Source organism: Cololabis saira, chromosome 7 (genome assembly GCF_033807715.1).
Source record: "Cololabis saira isolate AMF1-May2022 chromosome 7, fColSai1.1, whole genome shotgun sequence".
Classification (NCBI taxonomy): domain Eukaryota; kingdom Metazoa; phylum Chordata; class Actinopteri; order Beloniformes; family Belonidae; genus Cololabis; species Cololabis saira.
The window spans coordinates 31,996,870-32,019,931 of NC_084593.1; the positions used below are offsets into that span (position 1 = coordinate 31,996,870).

General features: G+C 39.3%; 1 protein-coding gene across 1 annotated transcript in view; it reads right to left on the bottom strand.

Moving 5' to 3' along the window:
- The window catches only part of drp2 (dystrophin related protein 2), a 269,547-nt gene that overhangs the window by 164,928 nt on the left and 81,557 nt on the right, over window positions 1-23,062 (bottom strand). The window contains exon 2 of the mRNA XM_061725644.1: window positions 6,694-6,893. The gene's annotated coding sequence lies outside the window, so the exon portion shown is untranslated. The remainder of the gene's footprint in view (window positions 1-6,693; window positions 6,894-23,062) is intronic.

Here is a 23,062-nt window from a genome sequence, read left to right on the forward strand (position 1 = left end):
CCAATGGCAGAGGGATCCTTCTTGATTACTTTCTTTGTGTGAACATCAATCCCACGTGTATTTGAACCCATCCACAAACACAATGAGTGAGTGGAAAACGGCACGCGTGTCAGCAGAAAAACAGTAGGAAGCAGCAACTCTCAACTGCTCGCACACTCGCAGTAAATGCTCTGGAAGATTAACTGCTACATTCACACATTATCTTACGCTGCAATCTTCCTCAGAAATTTACAAGGGAGCAGTCTTGAAAAACTTTGCAAGAAGTGTGCAGTGAAGGCTGCAGAAATTTGAGTTCTTACATGACACCCTTAAACATCTCTGGAAATTTGAGTGGAAAAAGTGATTAATTCTTATGTGTGGTATGGGAACTGATTTACAGCTAACATAAACAACACACCCTTTATAACCTCCCACATATTCCCACACTGGCGTGAAGACGAACAACCATCTATTATCGGTCTACAGTTCAATAGAACACATAAGCACATGCACACATCCGAAGAAAATAATGATAACGCTAATTCTGTATCTGTGTTTCTCCACCACCCCCACTGCCTGAGCATCATTCCCATCATTCTCAGAGGTGACAGGCAGAGAGAGTGAGGGGGAGAAAGATGCTGAGGGAAATGGGAAATAAAGGAGTGAAGAGGAGGAGTGGGAGAAGTGACAGCAGAAGGGAGGCCAGCGAGGAGAGTTAGAGGATTGTAGGGGAGTGCCACAATTGCTCATCCTCAGGCCTCCTCCTCCGCACCGGGAGCCTCTGGAGGACAACACACATACATGGCAGCCCTGGGCTCCTCGCGGCACATCGCCCCCTCCGGGGAGAAATGAGGAAGAAGGAACTGAAAGAGGGTGGCGGAGGAGATAAGGAGATCCAGCTGTGACAAAAGAGTGGAGAAGTGGAATTACAAGGTCGAAGGAAAGAGAAAAGGAGGAGAGGCAGAAAGGGGAGCTGAATGCTCACAGAAGACACTGCGGTGGGTCTTTGACTGTGTGGCGCACTCAGGGAGATTCAGGGCGGGCAAACAAGCTAATCTGCCTTGAACGTAGATTAACAAAAGACCCACGGTGACATTAATACTAGACTTTGAAAACGTAAACGCACTGGTGTGATGGTGACACATTTTAGGTTTATTAACCCACATCTTATATGCAGTAGAACGTTATGCAGCAGAGGGTATATTGTAATAAGTAGGAATCAGCGTAGTTATAGAGGAATTATGATCTGGAGGCTCTGGAGGGGATAAACCTCAGGGAAACACAATGATAACCAATGTTCATGCTGCTTTTTTTGTTGATTATCACATGAACATGGCGGTGTGGATGCTGCCACATGAGCTCATTGTTATGCACACTTGGCTCTGGATGCGCTGTGGCCCTGGAGTGCAGGAATCAGCAAAGAGGCATATTTCATAAGTTGACACACAAACATGGTATATGATTGAAAATATAATTTGATGAACGCCACAGACGACACTTACAGAATGTTAATCACTAAGACAATGAAATAAAAGTTATTTGATAAGGAAAGAAGAAAAGGAGAATAAAATCTCACTTGCTGACAAAGAAATAAATCCTTCTCAAATGTCCTGGAAGAAAATAAAACTTTAACCTGCTGGAAGTTGAAGGTGATTCTAAGGGAGTGAATGGTACACAGCACCAATTTCCCAGCCGACCTAAGGCTCTGAGACCGAGTTGGACTCTGAATTGCTACAACTTCATCGTGTATCTACAGTCAACCTTCGGACTTTTTCCAATCCAACAGCCACGCTTTACGACCTTAAGCTCCCCTTTGTTCCCTCGCTTCCTTCCGTGGGCTCTGCTGAGGAGACCTGGCTGAGGCTCAGTAATTTGGAGTCAGAGATAAGGTAAGGCTGAGGATATTACCTGAGGGCAGGCAGAGACAGTGATTGAATATGCTCCAGAGGGTCAAGCGCACCAAAATGACAACAGTGGAAGCCCAAGACCCATTTATTTAACTCAAAGAAGCCGCAAACAACAAGCCTGCAACAACAACGGCGTGTAGGCGGACACGAGTGGGAAATGCATCACCGCAGAGCTCCAAGGTATAGAAGGAAACATAAAAAAGAGGATGCAGAGGCTTGCATCTCTTTCAGTAATCATTTGAGCCTACAGTTTGTGTAGGATGAGAGGAAATACAAGAAAATAAAGTGACTTATTAATTATTAGACTGAAATTTGCTTTGACTACACAGATGTAATAGATGAAAGATTTGTGGCGTCTTCGGTTTTATAAAATTAAAAAAAAATCCTTTAATTTGTAGTCTGCCACTGTTGATTACATTGTGATACATTTTGGGTTGTGGCAACATCAGATGGTATAAGAAAGGCTCTTGCTTATCGATGTTACAGTGCAATAAATACGACTTCTCTTTGACTTTGATTTGATCCCAAACATCGGTCTAAGAAGTGGATGAGCGATCTCTCTAAGTGGCCTGAGGTGTCAAACATCTGTAATCACCTTAATCAATCCCCTGGTGTAATGCATTCCTCACTTTCCATTCAATAATGCAACATATTTGACTACTAGGACTTTTAATATTACAACCAATTGCCTGATTTTTTCTTTTGAGGCGATTACCACAAACACATGTGTCACACTGTGTCACAGGTTCCTATCCTCTCTGTGGATCACCTGCAGCCACAGATCTCTCATTTTACTTTTCCTCACACTTCAAGAAATTAAACCAAAATGCAAACCAGGCTTTTTATTATAATTTGAGGAGCAAAACGCAACTCAGCAAGCTTTAAGGTACTGCTCGTTTCTTCAACTTACTGCCAGTAATTGTACAGCATTTAGTTTCCACCAAAAAAGGGTTTGGAAAAAAGATTTTATGCATATTGGGGGAAGACAATTTGGAATACTGATGAAAGTAAAATGTGATAAATAATAGGAGTTATTGGAAAAAAAATGCATTTCCCTTGAACAGCCACTAAAGCACTAAATAATATCACATCTGAGGTGTCACAGTCAGACCACACAAACGTCAGATAAAACTGGCATGTTTAGCCTTAACTTTTGCTGTATTTATTTAAGATGAAGGATGGATGAAAATGAGGTTTTGCAGACAGTTTTGAGGATTCAAATAATTCACAAGCTCTTGAGAGCACTCTAAACTAATTGAGCATAGGGGGTGACTGTTCTGACCATCAGATATGACCCATGGACACATTTTAGGGATTAAGCAGATGCTTTCACAAGTCTAGCCGGGTCACTTGCATAAAACATGACTATACTTTATCTTAATTGCATCAACAAACAGCCCATGGCGTAATTTTCAAGTAAAGAAAAGTCTGCTTTCATTAGTTAAATATTTGCACATCCTACAAAAAATTCAACGGGAGAATAAAAGTCTTGAATACTAATATGTATAAAACATTAATGAATTAAACATATTTGAGGCGGCCAATGAGGAAAAATTTAAAATTCCTCAAATTAATACATAAAAAAATAACATTTTTATCCAACTTTTTAAATTACTAAATCCCTTTTCCTACGACCATGTCAGCAGTGTTTTAATGTTACTAACTTGGAGAACCAGCTCCACTTGTTTTCATATTCATATATTCACATGGATGGAAAATGCATTAATTTCGGCAGATTACCTGAAAAATTAGTTAAACTTTGCTCTTAAAAGTATAAAAGAAATAAAAGCCTAGTGCTAGTTTGCACTGAAAATATATTTTCCTTCTGTTGAAGGAGAAAATCTATTACTTTGATACAAATATTCATCCAAACACACATCTAACTGGCGCCCAAGGCTATTTTTTCAAATGTCCACCTGAAAAACTTTAAACAGCTCATCCAGTAACAGCTCTAAAACGGTAAAGTCCAAACAAACTTTTGCTGCTATTGATTAGAGATATTTGAAAGAATTCTCAAATACAGTTTTTTTGCTCTTATCACCAAAGCAACATGAGTTCTGGAGGAGGGAAATAATTCAGAGACACAATTATTGCTCTGCCATTCAAAAGTCGAGCCAGTGATACTAATCTTCTAAAATTTTTGGGCTGCTGGAGAGCAAATTAGTGCAAAGACTGAGCACAACTATTTTTAATTTAAATCATATTGAGCAGCTTCTGTCAGTCTGAGTTTGGAAACCTTGTAAGAAGTGTATGGTTCTGTTCAGGGCATATACAGCCCTCAGGATTTTTAAGCATATTTACATGCAGTGTTTTACTACTGTATGTATCTGACTTAGATGCGCTGTGGTGTGTTGGTGCCTGAAAGGCAGTGCCGTACTAATCTCTGGCCTGGCACTGTTGCAAAATCATTGATGAAAGTTTCCTCTTCAAAGGCCCAAATTTGGGAAGGAATGGAATTATTCTACGAATCATGCAGACCTATTGACACAGCTTTCCACACTTTACACTTTACTGTACATTACAGCTGATTCCCAAGCTGCATTATTCTTAGGAAAGGTTGAGTTGGCATGGAGACTAATCAGAAGTTATGCAACATCAGCTGCCCTGGATGTTTTTCTTTCATTGCTTTGTTTTATTGATACTGATATTGTGTGTTTTATTTGAAAGGATTTCTCTATGATTAAAACATCCTAGATCTATTATTAAATGTAAGGAGTTAAAACTTTTTTATGGACCAAAAGGCTGTGAATCATAGCAGTTTTGACTTAGAACAGAATATGTGTGAATACGTGATAACTTTGTAGGTCGCAGCAACCAGACAAAGATGCAAAAACAAACTGTCCTTTTTACAAACCTTTTGTATACATACAAAATGGAAACTATCTTGGTTTGTCTGTAGAAACCCCTTTCACATAAGTGGAATGCCATTTCTTAGTCTTATCAGAGACTTAAAAAAGTAATTCATTTCCACTTAGCTCCATTGACCCCAGTGCTAACATTAATTACCATTTTGGTGGCAAGACCTTACTTCATTTTAGCTCTACACTGCTTCTATTCATGTCATTTTGTCCTTTATGAACATTTACTGTCCTTACCATCTGACAATAGACCAGAGTTGTTTTAACTCTGAAATGTTCCTTTAATAGGTGCAGAGTGATGTCAGTAGCTGGGATGTTGATCACATTTCTACAGGCGTCGTCTCGGCATTAAAAGAGTATGAATGGTGAGGAACATGGTTTATTTCAACATGCCTTTGTAGTCTCAAATTATAGCCGTTTACCGATATCTTATTGGTGGACAGCTACAGATCATTTGCAACTCAGCTCCATTGACTACACACTAATTAACCCAGTTTAGTAACTCTGCCCACTAATATGTTGGAAAGTACTTTTTTGGCCAGCGGAGAAGCCTTTAAACATGGCACTTATTGTGCTGATAAACAAATTACTTTTAACTAACTACAAGTCTTACTTTTGATTGTCTTGCATGTAGAAGTCATCGCTGAGAACACTCAGAGTCATCCCAACCACTAAAGTTTCAGGACAAAGAATGAATAGGATGAGCTGAAGGACACCAAAATATCCTTGTCAAGCCTTATATATACATATATATATATATATATATATACATATATATATATATATATATATATATATATATATATATATATATATATATATATATATATATATATACAGAGCCGTCTGGAAGATTTGCGAGGCCCTGTGCGAAATGCCCTCACGCGCAAAATTTTGGGGTTTTTCGGGTCGGATCGGGTGTCTATATGCGCAATTTTAACTCTCCAATTAGCAAAATACTGGATACCTTCACCTGCCTCATCATCATTTGGTTTGCCTCAACGCGGGGCCCCGCGGCTGCTTGAGACCCGGTCGGATCGGTGATTTTTGTAACAAATTTATCAAACAAGCCTTTCAGAGAGGCATTAAAGTCTTCCATTTTCTTTATTTTTTTTTCTTTTTTCATCCCCTGATGGAAATTTCCCGAATCTGTCTCGTTCTCTCGACATTGTGTGACAGTTTGTTCCAACTCCACCCGTCTGGATCAGAGCAGCTTGTGTCTGCGCTTGGTCTGACGCAGTTGTATTGAACAACAGACACGCGCATCATTGCACATATATTTATTGATATGCACAGACTAGTACACATTTAGGTCTGTAATGGAACGTGACTGTTGATAATTATAAGGGAAAAAACGAAAAGAAATTGAAAAAAAAAAAAAATTGAAAAAAAAAAAAACGGCCCATAGCGCGAGGCCCCTTGGGGCGCGGGCCCCGTGCGGTCGCACGGTTCGCACACCCCTTGCGGCGGCCCTGTATATATATATATATATATATATATATATATATATATATATATGTAATGCTTATCTGTGAGTTTAAAACTGTGAGCAAATGATTTCAAAATACATATTCGATGAGTTGTTTAGTCAAGTTACGTTTTCTTTAGAATACCCCGCTTACTTGTTGGATGTGATGTGAGTTGGACCGATGTTGACCGATGACACGTCAAGACAGAGTCAAACTGATTAATAGGCTTAAACAGAGAAAATCAAAAAGCCCTGAAGATTCACTTTGAGCCACCTGGCATTTCTGTGTGTGGGAGTGGGAGTGTGTGTAATTACATGCCAGGAGAAAATACCTCACGCACACAGACATTGCACGCATGACTGAATCCAGAAGTAACAAAAAATAATCCAAAATCAGGGACTACATAATCTCAAACCTCTGCACCTCTAATCCCAGAGGTCCCAAAGGCGGGAGCTTTCTGCTTGCATGCATGATAGTTACCCAGCGGTGAAGACGTGATTGACGTGGCTGCAGGATCAGATCCTTTCTGGAATCAAGCCAAGATTTGTAAGGCTGCTTTGCGATGGTGGAGGGGGAGGATGCCCGATGGAGCCCTGGATGTGGATCACTTATGGCAGCAGCAGCAACAGCAGCAGGAGCGATGGCAGTGATCTCCTCGCAAAAGGGGGCAGGGGAAGGACCTGCAATACAAGACACAGGGTCAGGAACTCCTCTCCGTGGACAGAGGGACATTTGATAAGAAGCTGAAAGAGACACATCATTTAGAATCTGTCTTTTGGTGTTTAATCTTTTATCGGCCCTGGGCCGAACGCCAAAAATTCAGGCCCCCGTTTTTGTACAAAGCCAGTGACATTCAGACCTCTGAGAAAAGCAGAAACAGCAGGGGTTTTAAGACAAAGTGACACGGAGCATAATGCAAAGATTTCACCTAACCTTTGAGGGAGATAGACAGAGCGGGGAGGCCGTAACTCAGTTCTGTAACTCTGGCCCGGTTGCTGGGCTGTTTATTACCAGCAGACAGCACACTTGGGCCTGGAACATAGGGCTGCTAAGACACTAGGTCCTGGCCACTGGGAAGAAATAGGAAGTAAAGTGATGCAGGAGGAATGCCAATGAGTGTCTCCTCTCCCTTCTGAGATTTATTTTTCAGCTCTGGCACAGTACTACCCTGCAAAGCAACCCTATTTTGGTGGTCTTCTTCAAAGCCTCACATCCTGACCATTAATAAACAATAAAAACTGCATTATTCGTCTTTAATACAGCCAAAATAGGCAGTTCAACAAGCAGCAGAGCCCAGACAGGCTTGAAGAGATATGTTTCCATAAGAAGATGCTAATTTTGGTTCAAAACTATCTTTCATCAGAGGAGTTTTTTTAAATCAAGAGCAGGCTTTGTTGTTTACAAAAGAAGGAATTGTCTTACACTCCTTCAAAAATCCCTGCATATATATACTTTGCTGCGCCTCAAAGCTGCCTCTGGTCTCAGATTTACTTCTGCTTGAACAAATTTCCAACAGTCACTTGTGAACCTTTGCCCTTATATGCAGGATTCTGTTTTACATTCCTGAAACGTCTGCCCTCAGATTTTCAACTTCTCGCTTTTGGATTGCGGTGGAACAACTCTGTCAAAAAATCTCCCGCCATCAAATATTCCTCAATATGACCAGAACAACTTTCAAAGAGTCAAGGTGAACTCCAAGGTCAAGGCACATCAGTGCCAAATCACACCATCCATCACTGTTTGCACCAAAGTGGATGACCAACAATCATTAGAATGTTGATAGCGAATCATAAAAAAGCTAAACTGGAAATTGTGAAAAAGCATAATGACAAGGTCAAAAAAACCTTTAGGAGAATGTCCTTTTGCAGGGATGAGACATTTATGTTCACAAATTTCAATAATTAAGCATGGAGGAGGCTCTGTTATGTTCTGGAGCTGCTTGGCTGTATCTGGCACAGCGTCTTCAATCTGTGCAGGGTAAAATGAAATCTAAGGCATTCTGGAGTGAAATGTGTTGCCCAGTGTCACAAAGCTTGGCCTGAGTCGCAGGTGATGGGATAAAGACGCAAACACAAAACTAAAAACCACCAGAAATGACTAGGAACGAACCATTAAACTATTCTGAAGTCGTTTCTATCAACCCTGATCTAAATCCTGTTGAACATCTGTGGAAACAGCTGAAACATAGTCTGGAGAAGAAATCTTTTAAACCTGAGACAGATGGAGTAGTTTGTTCATGAGCAGTGGACCAAAATACATCTGCAGTTGCTGAAGTCTCACAGAGAAATCATTTGATTTTAAGTTAAGGATAATAAGGTGCATTGAGGCGCTGCACTACTATGTTATTATATGTTACTAAACAAGGTTTTCTGTCTGTCCTTGATACTAACCTGCTTTTTGGGCATCTATGTAGCTGCTGAATACTTTGAATTTCCCTCTGGATTAATAAAGTATCTATCTATCTATCTATCTATCTATCTATCTATCTATCTATCTATCTATCTATCTATCTATCTATCTATCTATCTATCTATCTATCTATCCATCTATCTATTTATTATCTATCTATAACTAATCTCTCAAAATCAAGTACACACGTAATTTTTTTTAATTCTGTTGAACTGTAATTCAAATGTAATCTGATACAAAAATTGTTTTTTTTTTGTTATTATGGGCATGACAAGTAATGGCATGACCATATTGCAATCGTCCAGAATGGCCCAAAGGGCAATGTTGCTAGCATTTTGCTAACAAGCTAAAGTCGCACAAGTCCCTGCGCACCAGCGGGTGTACAGCATGACCCCGCTCTGATGTGGAAAAAAAAAATCTCCAAAAAATAAAACACGCCGGAAAAAACCTGAAAAATGAAGGCGATAAAATAGTATCTAGAAAAGGTTTCCCTTTTCTTCTTATTCTTATTCCGCATACTTTTTTCGTCCGTTAATACGGCCCGAACCGCAACGTGCACCCATGCATGGCATACATCGTTGGATGCGTCTCCATCGTGGCCTCGGTGGGCATTACTTTTCTCAGTCAAAAGTGTTACCGTGGCAACGCTAGATCCCAAAAAGCAAAAAAAAAGGCAAAAATTTGGACGCTTATTGCTCGGCCGAACTTTATCGTAGAGACATCGTTCAAGCTTTCAAACACTCGGCCTGATAGGCACTAACGGACCGTACAAACTCATTATGCCAATTATTACAGTTTTTGCGATATTGACCTTTCATTTTTTTTTTTTTTTTCCGTTTGACTTTGGATGCTTGTTGCTAGGCAACAGGTTATCGTAGAGACATCATACAAATGTTCCCAGACTCGGCACGCGGTGGACTTCAACATATTCAAATTTCATGAAGCTGTGATTTAAGGAAATTTTATGTCAAAATCCAGGCCAAATGATTCATTCATTCAGATTCATTCGTATGGGTTTTTTTTACCATGGTGAAAAAAAACCCCTTATAGCCCATATCAAAATTTCCTGAAATGTTCTAGTTGCTTATGTTATTTCATGACCATTGTGGATTTTTCTTTCTTCAGTAAAATGGTACCAACAAACTTTTCCCACATAAAGTCTGTACATGGAACAATAGTAACTTGTCTAGGTGCCTTCTGATGTCACTGCCTGTCAAGCTTGCTGTCGCTCCTAAAATCCTGCATCGCCCCCAGCTTCCATGTCAGGGCTCCAATTTTATGGATGAGGAAGTTCATCACTCACAATATCTCTTCATAAACCCAATTAATAAGATTGATTGGAGCCTCAAGACCAAAACTCAAGTCTCTTTCATCATTAGTAAAGCATCTGAAGTATTCAACGCATGAGTTGATTTGGTAAATGTATCATTATTAAAACCAATTAATTTAAGTCAGTTCAACTGTTCTCCTTTTTTTGGGTGTAGTTCTATGTTGGAAAGGTTATGAAACAAATGAAGCCGTCAAATGATGAGACATCTTGACACAGACCTAAATGTCAGAGGCCAAAAAGCACAATTTTGAAGTAAAATGTACTTCATTAATTTAGGTGATTTGTGTTGGCAAGAGGTCTGCTGAGTCCAGCTGAATATTAAGAGTCACAAGGGGATGTTGTAAATAATGTTACTGCTAAGAGGCAATGACGGCATCACCAGACATGGGAGCATCTGTGGGATTTTTAACAGCTTAGTTTAACTACAGCCAGAAAGTGAAAAGTAAAACTCCAAAATGCTTAAGAAGCACACAGAAGAAGCCTGAGTGTAAAAAGAAGGTTTCAAACTGGAAAAGAAAAACATGTTTTGTCAGTAGAGGAAAATAAGAAAACAGTTTTGAGGAAGAGCAGTGCTTATTTGCATGCGGGCAGAATTTTAGAGTGTGAGGGCAGAGTTTGAAGGGACAGAAATACAATATTTACACGTAAAACAAGAAAGCCTTCCCTCGATTTAAAACCCATCAAATAAAATCAGATTCAAGGTAGTTGCATAGCCCCACAGCAAACAAGTTGGTGTATAGGTGTGTAACATTCCCACTAAAACCAAAGGGGTCCCCGTGCTGAGGCTGGCAGAAAAACAGCACAAGGAAACAGTTCAAAACAGATATCCTATAAAAGTTTCATGCTAAACTGGCAGCACGCAGCCAAGAGAAAGCGAATGAGCTGAACTATTGTGAGATTAGTGAGTGGCATCCATAATTCACATTATGGTTTTATATAAGGGAATAGAATATTCTTTTGACATATTGTTTTCCTCCTCTCTAACTCTAATACCTCTGCAGTATTGATGGCTCCACTGTACCAACTTTGTGTTTCTCTAGAAAGGCTTGTTTGTTTACACTTGTGTGACTGACAGAATATTTCATTGGTTTAATATATTCAATATGCTAAATTGTTGTGTGACATCTCACAAGGGTGTCAGACTCAAAGCTAAATGAAACAGGCCAACGTTACATCACCAACACATGCAGGCGTCAAAGTGAGAGACAGTTTTCATTTTCAAATACGAAAGTCAGAATGCAGCGCAGAAGTTATAGCAGACATTCAATCTCAATGAATTCAATCTTCCTGCTTACAAGAAATAATAAAAGGCAATTATGTGGGGATATTAATATGACTAAAGGTTGTTACAAATATTAATTTAGTTGGAGCATGACCACCCAGAGGGATAAACAACAAGGAGGAAAGGGAGAGAAGATGAAAGGTGAGGAAGAGCATGTTAAAGAAAAGAGAAAAATGTGTGCACAAATGAGACCGGACAAAATGAGAACCAGGAAAAACTGCACGGAGCTGCAGCAGCTGTTTCTGCATTTTACCTGTTTGGTTTTTTTAAGATAAATAATGTCATATGTTTTTCTTCATCTGAGGTTGTATTTATCTAAGTTTAAGACCTTGGAAGGAGAAGGGATTTTTTCTTCCATCGATGTCCCCTGATCTGTAGTGAAGGTGAAAGAGCATATTACCGTCTTTTTTACTTGACTTTGAAACTGATTTATGTTATTGACCAGATAGAATAGTTAATACACGCATTCCAGGAGTTGGTGAAAGTGCAAGAGTTGGATAACTTTTTAATCTTGCAGTGCAGAAGAACCAGCAAATACAAAACAAACAAATAAATCCACAGACCATAAGCAGAAAATGAATTCAAGACATTCAAGTGTTTCCATCAAAAAGAGAAAAGAAAATGGTACATTTGTTCATCTCTGACCCAGACTGAGTTTGCAGTTTCAGCAAGTTAAAGGATATTTTTTCGTTTTTGTAGTCGTTGTCTGTTTCTTGGAAAGGTTTTTCTAGTTAGCATAATTTTCTAGTTACACACATTCTTTCAGGAGCAAAAGTGTATCTCAAGGATGGGCCAAAACAGTCGTTAACGAATATCGAACTGAACGAGCTTGATAAAATTTCCTATTTCAAATTAATAAATGCACGGCACATGCTGAATGTTTAATTCAGATGGAAAACTGTTACCTTATCTTTCTTTTTATTGCGCCGCATTCACAAACATCATCAAAGTCTGATAGATTAAAACATTAATTTGTGTCTATTAATTTATTTATGTTGTATGCACAGTCTACAGGCTTGTGGTTATCAAAAAGTGCGTTGTATACCTTTTATTAAAAGGAGCAGATCATTTTTCATTTAACTGTCTAGATGAATCTGAATTTGAGTTACTTGTTGCGATGTGACGTGAACAGAAGTGACTGTGTTCAGTAAACTCATGATTGTTTAATGTCAATTCCCAGCTTGTGAATTAAATTAGAGACTGACTGGTACCGCCTAACACTGGATTGTAATCCAGTTAATCAATGTTGATATTGTTTTGTTATGTCATTTGTGATTTAAACTCCTTGTCGTTTGCTCTGAATCAGCAGCAGTTTCTGGGTGAGGTCTGATGTTTTGGCTCCCAGAACAGAAAATGTTAAAGGAGCTGTATGTAAGAGCAATAATAAAACGAATCATAAAATGACCCCGATATGTCAACAGACATTTAAAAATCATGTTCATTTCAAATACTTATGTCGCTGACAACAGCACTCAAGCCAGGATATTCCAGTTTAAAAAGAGGAGTTGCAGCCCTCAACTGATGTTTATGTTGTCATTTTTTGTTTTGGCCTGAAGCTCCACCCTCCACCTATCTCCCAATCACCAAGTCAGTATTGTTTCTGAAGCTCCACCCTCCACCTATCTCCCAATCACCAAGTCAGTATTGTTTCTGAAGCTCCACCCTCCACCTATCTCCCAATCACCAAGTCAGTATTGTTTCGGCATCCGGGTTGCCAGCTCGGCTCTAATTATCGCAGCAATGGCAGCCTACGTTCCTGCTGCATTCTGCAGCCTACCTGGCAACCTCTGGTCGGGGGGAGGAGGGGGAGGGTACACGCCGCTCAACAATATTTTGAAAGTGACTGCAGTACCAGTTTTGGCCATTTCTTACAGACGGCTCCTTTAATATGTAAGGAGTATCTACAATTTCTTCTGAATGTTTTCTTAATTTTATGTCTTTTTTTTTCATAATGTTGCATGTGTTTCCAGAATATTTTCTTATTTTGACCCACATCCAGGAACTATAAAAAAAACAATAAATTAAAAAAAAAAAAATGTGGCTCTTAATATGAGATTATTTATTAGTCTCTTATTTAGCTGTGTTACTCTTTGGGATCAAGCGATCTTGACTTCCTCCACTCCCCCACAAGCCCTTGAAATATGAGGTTAAAAGACTCAAGTGGACGATACATATGTAACAAACTTGGTCTTTTAACCAGCCAATTTGTTTGAAGCTGCTGTTTACTGACAAGGGCAGGACTGCTTTGATCTTGTTACCCTCACGTTTGAGGAATGTTTGATTTGTAGTCATCTTAAAATGAGGAGAGAAAAATAACTGACTGAGCCAGAAGGAATAAAATAATAATACAAATGTCAGGTACTATGACAACAAAAATGAAAAATTAAAGGCAAGCAGGCATGTTTAATAAAAATGTATTATAAAACAGTGAATCATTAAAACTATATGACTATTTGAAGAAAAAACATTAGATATAAAATAAAGATAAAAAATTAAACAATGGATTAAAATTTAAAAACCAGCAATGGTTTTACATAAGGAATAAAACTAAGCTTTAATTAATAATTAGCGATTAATCATACCCTTGTATTTTTCACACACAATGTGGTCCTGCTCATGGTACTTTATAACAATCCACCAATTATTATGTTGATAATATTCAGGGATGTTCTGATCCATCTTCTTAATGTGTCCAAATCGTCTCAATCTGGCTTCTCTTACCTAGAAATATGAGATGCCTAAACTTGGCTGTAATATACTGTACACACGATGCCCTATGGTATATGTACTAGGGGTGGGTTAAAAATATCGATATATCGATATTTTATCGATATGCATGTGTAGGAACGATTATCGATACATAAATCCAAGTATCGATTTATTTATTTATTTATTTATTTTTTTTTTAATCCCGATTTTTTCCCCCATTTTATCACCCAGTGCTCCTACCTAAGTCAGTCCTGGGCATTGCTCCATCTACCAACCCCGGGAGTTCCTGCACTGAGCTCAAGTCTCCTCCTTACTTGAGGAGTGAGCAGGCTGCTTCTTTTCACCAGGCAGGGTGGGGTTTCTCTGGCCGGACGTGGCGCGTGGAAGGATCATGTTATTCCCTTATTGTAACCAGAATATCGATATCGATATCGAATCGTATCGCATCGTATCGGAAATCGTATCGTCTTGGGACCTATTGTATCGGAATCGTATCGTATCGGGAGGTCAGTGATGATACCCAGCTCTAATATGTACATGCACGCCATGACTAAAACATGTTATAATATGTATATAATATATATGTTAATATGTTAGGTTGAGTACAGTTGTTTATACAGTACGTATATTTATGTATATAAGCTAATTGCACAAATAGTTATAATTTATCTTGTCTTAAAGGAGCTTGAGGCTCCTTTTAAGAAATGAGACTCTCTAGCGCCACCCTTCACCACGACGGCCGTTGGGGGTACTGCATCCAACAGTGAAGCCGGCACGGGAGAACGGGGAGAACGAACATGCAGCGTCATGTGACGTCACATCCGCAGCCCAGCGCGGGAAATTCGGGACCGAATTGCAGCACATTTTGCAGCACACAGCCTGTTCAAGGCAACGGAGAGATACACTAGAGGAATCATTCTTTTGGGTTTGGAACGCTTCATCTGACATTATTACTAGAAAACTTAAAATGTATACGGATTTTTTTCATAAATCTTGCCACAATCCGGCCTCAAGCTCCTTTAATTGAACACCCACATAAAGAATTAATCGTGGTGGAGGAAGAAGTGTCCATACGAGGACCAGATCAGGTCATATTTTATGGCAAATTGATCAGCTGTTCAATCTGAGGGATTCACACACTTACCATTCTTGCCACTGCAGTTCAGTGTTGAGCTGATGGTTGATATTAAACTATGCCTACACCCCATATAGCAATTTAGGCAATATCTGACCTTATCTAGATATATGTTATATCTTGATGTGAGGATCAGCGCATTCATAATAATACCACTCTATAACACTCTATAAGTATTTCTGCTTCCTGTTAACCAGTCTCAGCAGTAAAAACTTTCCTCACTTATACTCTATCTGCTTTCATAGACTGCATTTTAGTACAATTGAATTCCTCATGAAGCCTCTTATTTACATTTGTCTTCATTTCTGTTTTTTTAGGCACCACAATGAGACATGGATAGAGACTGAAAAGAAAAAAGACAACGCATTTACTGGCAGCCACTGATTTTTACAAATGCCAGTGTCTGTGTTCTGATTTAGGCTGAACCTAATGTCTAAAAGCATTGAGACTCGCAGGAGTAACTACCACGCTGTTGCTGTAACTGCAAAAGGGCTGGTGGTAATCAGGAGGCTGCGGACTAAAAATTATCAATAATCATGCTAATATATTCAGTAATGGCTCTCTAGAATATTCAGGCCCTCATTTATTTCACAAAAACACACTTTGAGATACATTTATTTATTAAAACGCAAATCTGAGTGTGTATAAACTGATGTGTAAGCTATGCAGATGAGGGTTTGTTGAGAATGAATGTATGATTTGAAGTTGAAAAAGGACCCTCCGTGGGATGCTGGGTCACAGCAACATCGCCACAGGAGAAACAGAAACAGAGGATTTCAGAAGACGTAAAACGACAAAAAGAGTGACAAACAAAAGGCCTGCCTGCTGAACCTGAAGGGCACAGACTGTGCCATCCAGCTGTGTCTTCATCTCCTGTCGGGCTCCCACAACATTTGTCCCACATAGGTGGTGGTCTGTTCAGTATTTTTTTGTTGTTGTTGTATATTAATAAAGGCATTTAATGTGAAAAGCACTTTTGTTGCTGCTGGTTGTTTTGAGGATGCATTCTTTCATCCTCTTTCAGTACATTTGTTATTGTGATGTTTACTCTGAGATTGAGCTGCATGTCACTGAGTGCAAGAGGACAGTTGCCAGAATATTGATCTTTATAATGTGATGCTTTATAATGGGCTGCACTCAGTTTACAGTAGGTATGTTTCCATTGGCAGGGGTCCAGAATAAAACCTAGGAGGGTGGAATTGTAACAGAGCTGACCTCCTCCTTGTGTCTCCATTACAATATCAATCCCAGTAGGATCCAATGACCGAGCACTCCGTACTACTTGGTAGCAATAATGCTAGCAAACGTGTAAATAAAACGTATAGATAAAAAAAGACAACTGCAAAAAAAAACAAAAGTGGAAGAAAAACCAAAATAAAACAATGAGAAAAACATGAAAGGATTTGAGATAGTTACTCTATTTCTGTTTACTGTGTTTAAATTCACCGTGATGGTGGCCACACTGAAGCAACTTACCCAAAGGCAGGGGCTTGTCTTGGCCCTGTTTAAGTTCCTGAAAACTCGCCATTTCTGTTCCTGGTAATGGAGACATGCACCAATGGCCCAGGACTACTAAATCTATCTCAGACCTCTGCTAATGGAAACCTGCCTCATACTTCATTGGAGCCACATACAGTTTCATTTCATCGTTGATGAGAATGTTAGTTCACAGTCAGGCTGCAGCTGACAAAGCAGTGGCATGTGAGGGGAGGGAAATAAATGGATACACTCACACGGCTGTTCAGTGTCCTGATAAAAACTCATCAAAGGAATCTGTCCACAGTTTGTCCACACACACACATTTGCACACACACACACATTTGCACACACACACACACACACACACACACACACACACACAAACACACACACACACACGGTTCAGAATGTTTTGTCGACATTATGGGTTTTGGAGAAAATTTGCAAACTTAAATTTGGCAGGTTGTTTTATATTAAAAGGAGCTTGAGGCCGGATTGAGGCAGGATTTATGAAAAAAATGTGTATACGTTTTAAGTTTTCTAGTAATAATGTCAGATGAAGCGTTCCAAACCAAAAAGAATAAGCCCTCTAGTGTATCTCTCCGTTGCCTTGAACAGGCTGTGTGCTGCAAAATGGGCTACAATTCCGGGCGGTAATTTCCCGCGCTGGACTGCGGATGTGACGTCACATGACGCTGCATGCACGTTCTCCCCGTTCTCCCGTGCCAGCTTCGCTGTTGGCTGCAGTACCCCCGACGGCCGTCGTGGTGAAGGGTGGCGCTAGAGAGTCTCATTTCATAGAAGGAGCCTCAAGCTCCTTTAAACCATAACGTTATTGACACACAGGAACTGAAGAAGCGGGGCGACTGTTGAGCCAATCAGAATGCAGAACACAATGCACAATGCAAATCCGTTAAGCAGCGAGACCGTGGTGAACTGCGTTTTATATATATATATATATACAGTACATACAGTACATATATATACTATATACGGTTAATGTAGAAAAACGGCTATTTTGCAAAATAGCTGGCTGATGTGCAAAATAACCGCCAGGGCGGCTAATGTAGAAAAACGGCTATTTTACAAAGTACTGTACATACATTTTTAAGCTCATGGTGTGCGGACATCACATTTTTAATCATCTCCCCAGTCTCGATGCACATAGCTGACCGTGGCATGCCGTGGCAAATTATAGCAATTATTCCAAAGTCCAAATCCCATGCAGTATATTCCTAAATTGAGTATTCCAAAACGAATAATGCAAACTACAGATCACGTCATTGGCACCCCAGAATAGAGCGCCACCGAGGTGGCAAAGCGCAGTGGAGTGCACTCTGAATTTGGGCACACCTCTACCAGCCTTATAGGTCTGGGAAATGTACTTGCACATATCCAGTGTGACAGTCTTTGTGAGGAATGATCTATTCTTCTCTTTGCCACCTCCAAAACAGACAAACAGTTGTTGCGTCTCTCTCATGGAAGGTGCGCTCCTAAACCAGAATCGCGCAAACCCGAAGCGCACGCATGATGAGATGAGATCTCTCCTCCTCCTCCATTTGCACAAATTGATTAAACCAAAACAAACTCAGCAAACGTAATTCATTTGGTAGATATAGTCCAGTTACTACACTACAGAATAGCCTACAGTTCAGTTGAATGGATGAAATTCGCGCTTCAAACCAGTCACTTACAGTCGCCAATCAGTACAGTTGGTGCGTAACGCAGCCAATGGAAGAAGACCATATGCTGCTCATGCTTGTTGTTGACAAGGCTATTTATGGCTGTTGAAGAATCCTAACGTTACACTCCCCGAAAAAGTGTCGTGTCTGACACATTAGCCGCCCTGACGGTTAATTTGCACATTAGCCGGCTATTTTGCAAAATAGCCGTTTTTCTACATGAACCGTAACATATACATACATACATATAGAAAGCATGCAGTTGGAAGTGCCATTAAATCATGTGGGCATATCTAAAGGAAAGGATATCAGTCCTGGCATGGGCTGCCACAAGTAAGGGAAGCTTGAGGAGCGATATGAACATTAAACACTAAAAATAATGACTGTTTGTGCAGTATAAGCAGACTATGGTTATTAGAGTAACCATCTAAAACCCAAAAGAACACCACTCATCATTTTGTATTAATGCATCACAAAGTTGTAGGGGCCCAGTCTTCATGGAGCTTTCAAATAAAAGGCAGTTAAGAAAAAAGGTCTGTATTCTCATGGATCAAGGGGTTTCTTTAATTAACAACTGGCTGCACACAGGCAGCTCTCAATGTTCTGGGACACATCCAAAGGATAAAAATGTTTGGTCACTGAAAGCAACCAGAGGACAGTCACATCCATTACCTCACATGCAGAAATTTGAGAGGCATTACATCAACAAATGTTAGGAAGTAAATAATTTAAGGACTTAACATATCCCTGATGTGGAACAAACCGTCAGTCTTACATATGTGTGAAATGAACATAGGTGATCAGGGGTAGAAGCTTTAGATAAAGCTTTTTCCCCCGTGGCCATCGGCTGTGCTAGATCTCTCAACAGCTATTTACAGTTGAGAGCAACAACCCTGAGTGGGTGACTGCTCTTGTCATTCATAAAACGTGTGCCCTACAAACCTCAATAAAAATGTTCTTTAAAGATATACCGAGCTAGTTTAGAGAGGAAAAGTGTCTGTTCATATCTATGTATTTGTTTATTTCCTGTGTTTTAACAATATATCACGGTGAACAGGAAATTGTCACTATCCATCAATATTACACTCTGAAATAAAATGATTTTATACCAATAATTTAAAAAAGAAAAGCAATATCAACATACCTACCACAAAAAGATATTCCAATTTAATGTTTATATTCACCGACATATACAGGCTCATCCAGACAAGCACGTTCATCCATGAGAGCTGCAGTTGAACAGTTCAACTCTCTGTCCTGCCGTTTTACCAGCATTATCACTTTTTCATCGCTGTTGTGGCTTTTTCTTTATTCATTTATTGACATTTTTTTATTCTTTTTCCATTTTCTTTGGTTAGGTTAAAAAAAATGAAATAACTAATTAGGATAAAAAAGACTTGTGGAGAAGGCTTGCATATAAAATGTCTGGCTGTAGTTTAAAAAATAAATGTCTTGGTGTTAAATAGCAGAGCAATCACAAGGATGGAAGAACACAACCACACATTTCTTTTTTTTTTTCGAGAAAAAAAATCCACCTTTTACACACACAAACACACACATTTTGATTAGGGCTGCACAATATATCATAAATAAAATACATTGTCACTACAATAGAATGATCAATATCAATATCCAAAAAGCCAGTTATCACAATAAAGTTATCACAATAAACACACCCACACTCTGAATGGCCATAGTGTATTAGGTCGAGAAGAAGGATTCTCACTACCCTCATTTGTTTCTGGGGGTTTTTTTCCTAAATAATTTAACTCTTTACCTTTAATATAACATACTCCCAATACTACAGGAAATGTTTGAAGAGACCATAAATATGTTTCACCAAAATGATCAAGAGATTGTATCTGCATGATATTAAGTTGGCTCATTGTCAACATACACATTTTTTCCAGAAACATAAAACATGTTTCCGTGGCACTAAAAAGACATGTCATTTAGTTGTCTAAATAGGTTCCAATGCCTAAGGTCTATGGTTGCAGAAAAACAGAAATATGTTATACCCTGCAGCCCCCGGTACAGGGGGCAAAAGCCATATACTGTAAGATCCAGGCGGACGTAAAGGGTTTTAACACCAAATATTAAAGTATTTCATTGTATATATCGCAAGTCATATCACAATTTCCAAAAATGATATAGTACTTTTTCCATATAATTTCAGTCCTAATTTTAATCTGAACCTCCTAGGGCCCGATTTACTAAGATCCTAAATAAAGAGTACTAAATTGCGAGTGCACTGAAAAAGTTTGCGCGTGCTGTTGTTGTGTGTTTTGCGGGTGATCAACTAAGAATGCGTGCGCAATTGATAACAGGTGCAAACCTCAGTATTTAAATGAGGTGTTGCGCGTCTTACGGTTTGCGGCGCAAACTTTGCGCCATGGAGAGTCTGGATGGAAAGCAGGATATAGTCGCAAGCGCAAAATGAAATTTGACGAGTTGGAGTTATAGAGATATTAGTGGAAGAGGCAAATTGTTGTATTCAGCACCCCTGCCATGAAAAGCACCCCCTCGTATATTCAATGATAAGTAGACCAAGAAAAAAAACAACACACTGACACTTCAATATATTTATATATACACACTCACACAAACACATACTTAGGAGTTTATATTATATATATTTACAAATATTATGGAAGACAACACAGTAAGCAGGCTATTAATTAATGACATCAATAACCATTTACCCGATTTTTTTTTTTTACCCGAATCCATGAGCGCATTTAAACATGAATCATTAACACAAAACTGGACGCTAAACAGAACATGGACAACAGAACATGAACAGAACACGGAATGAGAATATCATTTTTGTCAGACGAGGGGGTGCTTTTCACGGCTTTTCAACACCGGGGTATGACAACTGCAGAACAAGTATAGGCGCACAATGAGAAACACTTTTTTCTCCATGAAAACACGTGATTTATTTATTATCACAAATAAAAAAATGAATGTGCCTCCTGTGGCAACCTTTTGCTGAATAATACTCGATTTAACATTCAAATAAAATATTTCTCCTTTTGCATGTGGAGATTAGCACCTTCCTTTCGAACGTATTAAATACAGACGCAATCACAATCCACGCAAAAACTTTCAGGCTTGGTAAATCTCATTGCGCGTGGTAAATGGACCAATTTGCATCTTTCCCTCCCAGTATTTAGCGATTTCTGGCGGGTACGCCCCATATTGATTATTCATCAGGGCAAAAGTACTAAATGGATTGCGTGTGCTATTTTGCGCATTTGAGAGACGCAGTCGTCTTTGCACGCTGTTAGTAGATCAGCTGGCACTTTGGTTTGCGGGTGCTGTCAAGTTTGCACACGTTTTTACACACGCAAACCTTTAGTAAATCGGGCCCCTAGAGTTTACCTCCAAAGGTTACTATACTGCACTCCAAAAACAGCTCCCTTAGGAATAACCCTGATTACATAAATCCAGTCAAAGTTGACTTATTTTAGACAAAAATGTCTCTGTCAAAGGGGTAAGAAAATTTGCACTGACTAAAATTTCTAAAACTAGCAAAATAATAACTTTCTTGAAACAAGGCCTCATTGGGTTCTTAGAAGTGGCAGTCTGTGATCAAACCCACCATCCAGTGCACGATTACCAAAATTTTTACACTGGGCTAAGATGTAACAAATTTCACCTATCAATAAAAGCAAAAGAGTACCACATGACATGTCATACGTGATATATGTAATGTGTATGCCACTCAAAAATGTAATCTGGGGAGCAACAGGAAAACTGTGGTTTCCCCGGAAGCAGGATAAATGACAGATTTCCACATCTGAAATTTTTTTACAGGATTTTCCCACTGATTTTTCAAGACATGAGACATTGGTCAAGCTAACAATCCAGGTTTTGACAGACACTGACAGGTCATAAACAAACTGCCAGACGAAGTAGGGTTTAGACCTTAAGTGCAGCTCTGTCAGCCTTTCAAAGAAGCACAACGCTGACACTAACATGATGTGTTACTTAATGCTAACATTTTGTTTCCGTTTCTTCTTCACTTCCATAGTGGCCACATAGTGACCCTGAATGTTTAACTATCTAAAAAAAAAAAGAACATTTCAAAAGTGATTCAATCTGTCTTGGGGTTCAAGGAGGACAATGGGCTGTCAAAGCATCATTTTTCTCCAAGGTGAATAAGAGGCACTCACAGCCCTGAGCCATTTTCACGCAGCCCCCTGCTAGCTTTCAGCTACCTATATCTGGGAATATGGGAGTTTAGTCATGTAGCCGCAGAGGCTGTTTGTCAATTTAAGTAGGACACCAGAGTGCACTTTGATTGTACAATGCAGTTCACCGTCCAAGGTTTTAACCCTGCATGTCATGTCCCTGCTGACGAAGTAGTGGGGCATTTTTTTTTTAAATTGAATATGAGTGTGCACTTATAAAGAAAAGTCTAAGCCACGTTCCAAATGCATTAAATACAACCTAATTTCTGAAAACTTTAGACATCGGGAAAAATTTAAATAAAAGTATCAGAATGACTTGCAAATAGTGATGCACCGAAATGAAAATTTGTGGACGAAACCGAAACTAATAATAAACACTTGGCCGAATACCGAATTATACCGAACAACGGTTCTTCGCAGTTTTTCATTTATTTTGCCAATTTTTTCACCATTGAATCAAATCAAATAAATGTGCAGTGAAATACCCGCCAGTCACAATTTGTCTTACTGTACTTATTGTATTTTTCTCATAATCCTTTTTCATTTTCTCCCGTTCAAATCCAGTTAATCGGGTCGCGGTGGGGCGGGGCTGATCTCCGCAATTTGAAGCCTTGTATAATAATTGTA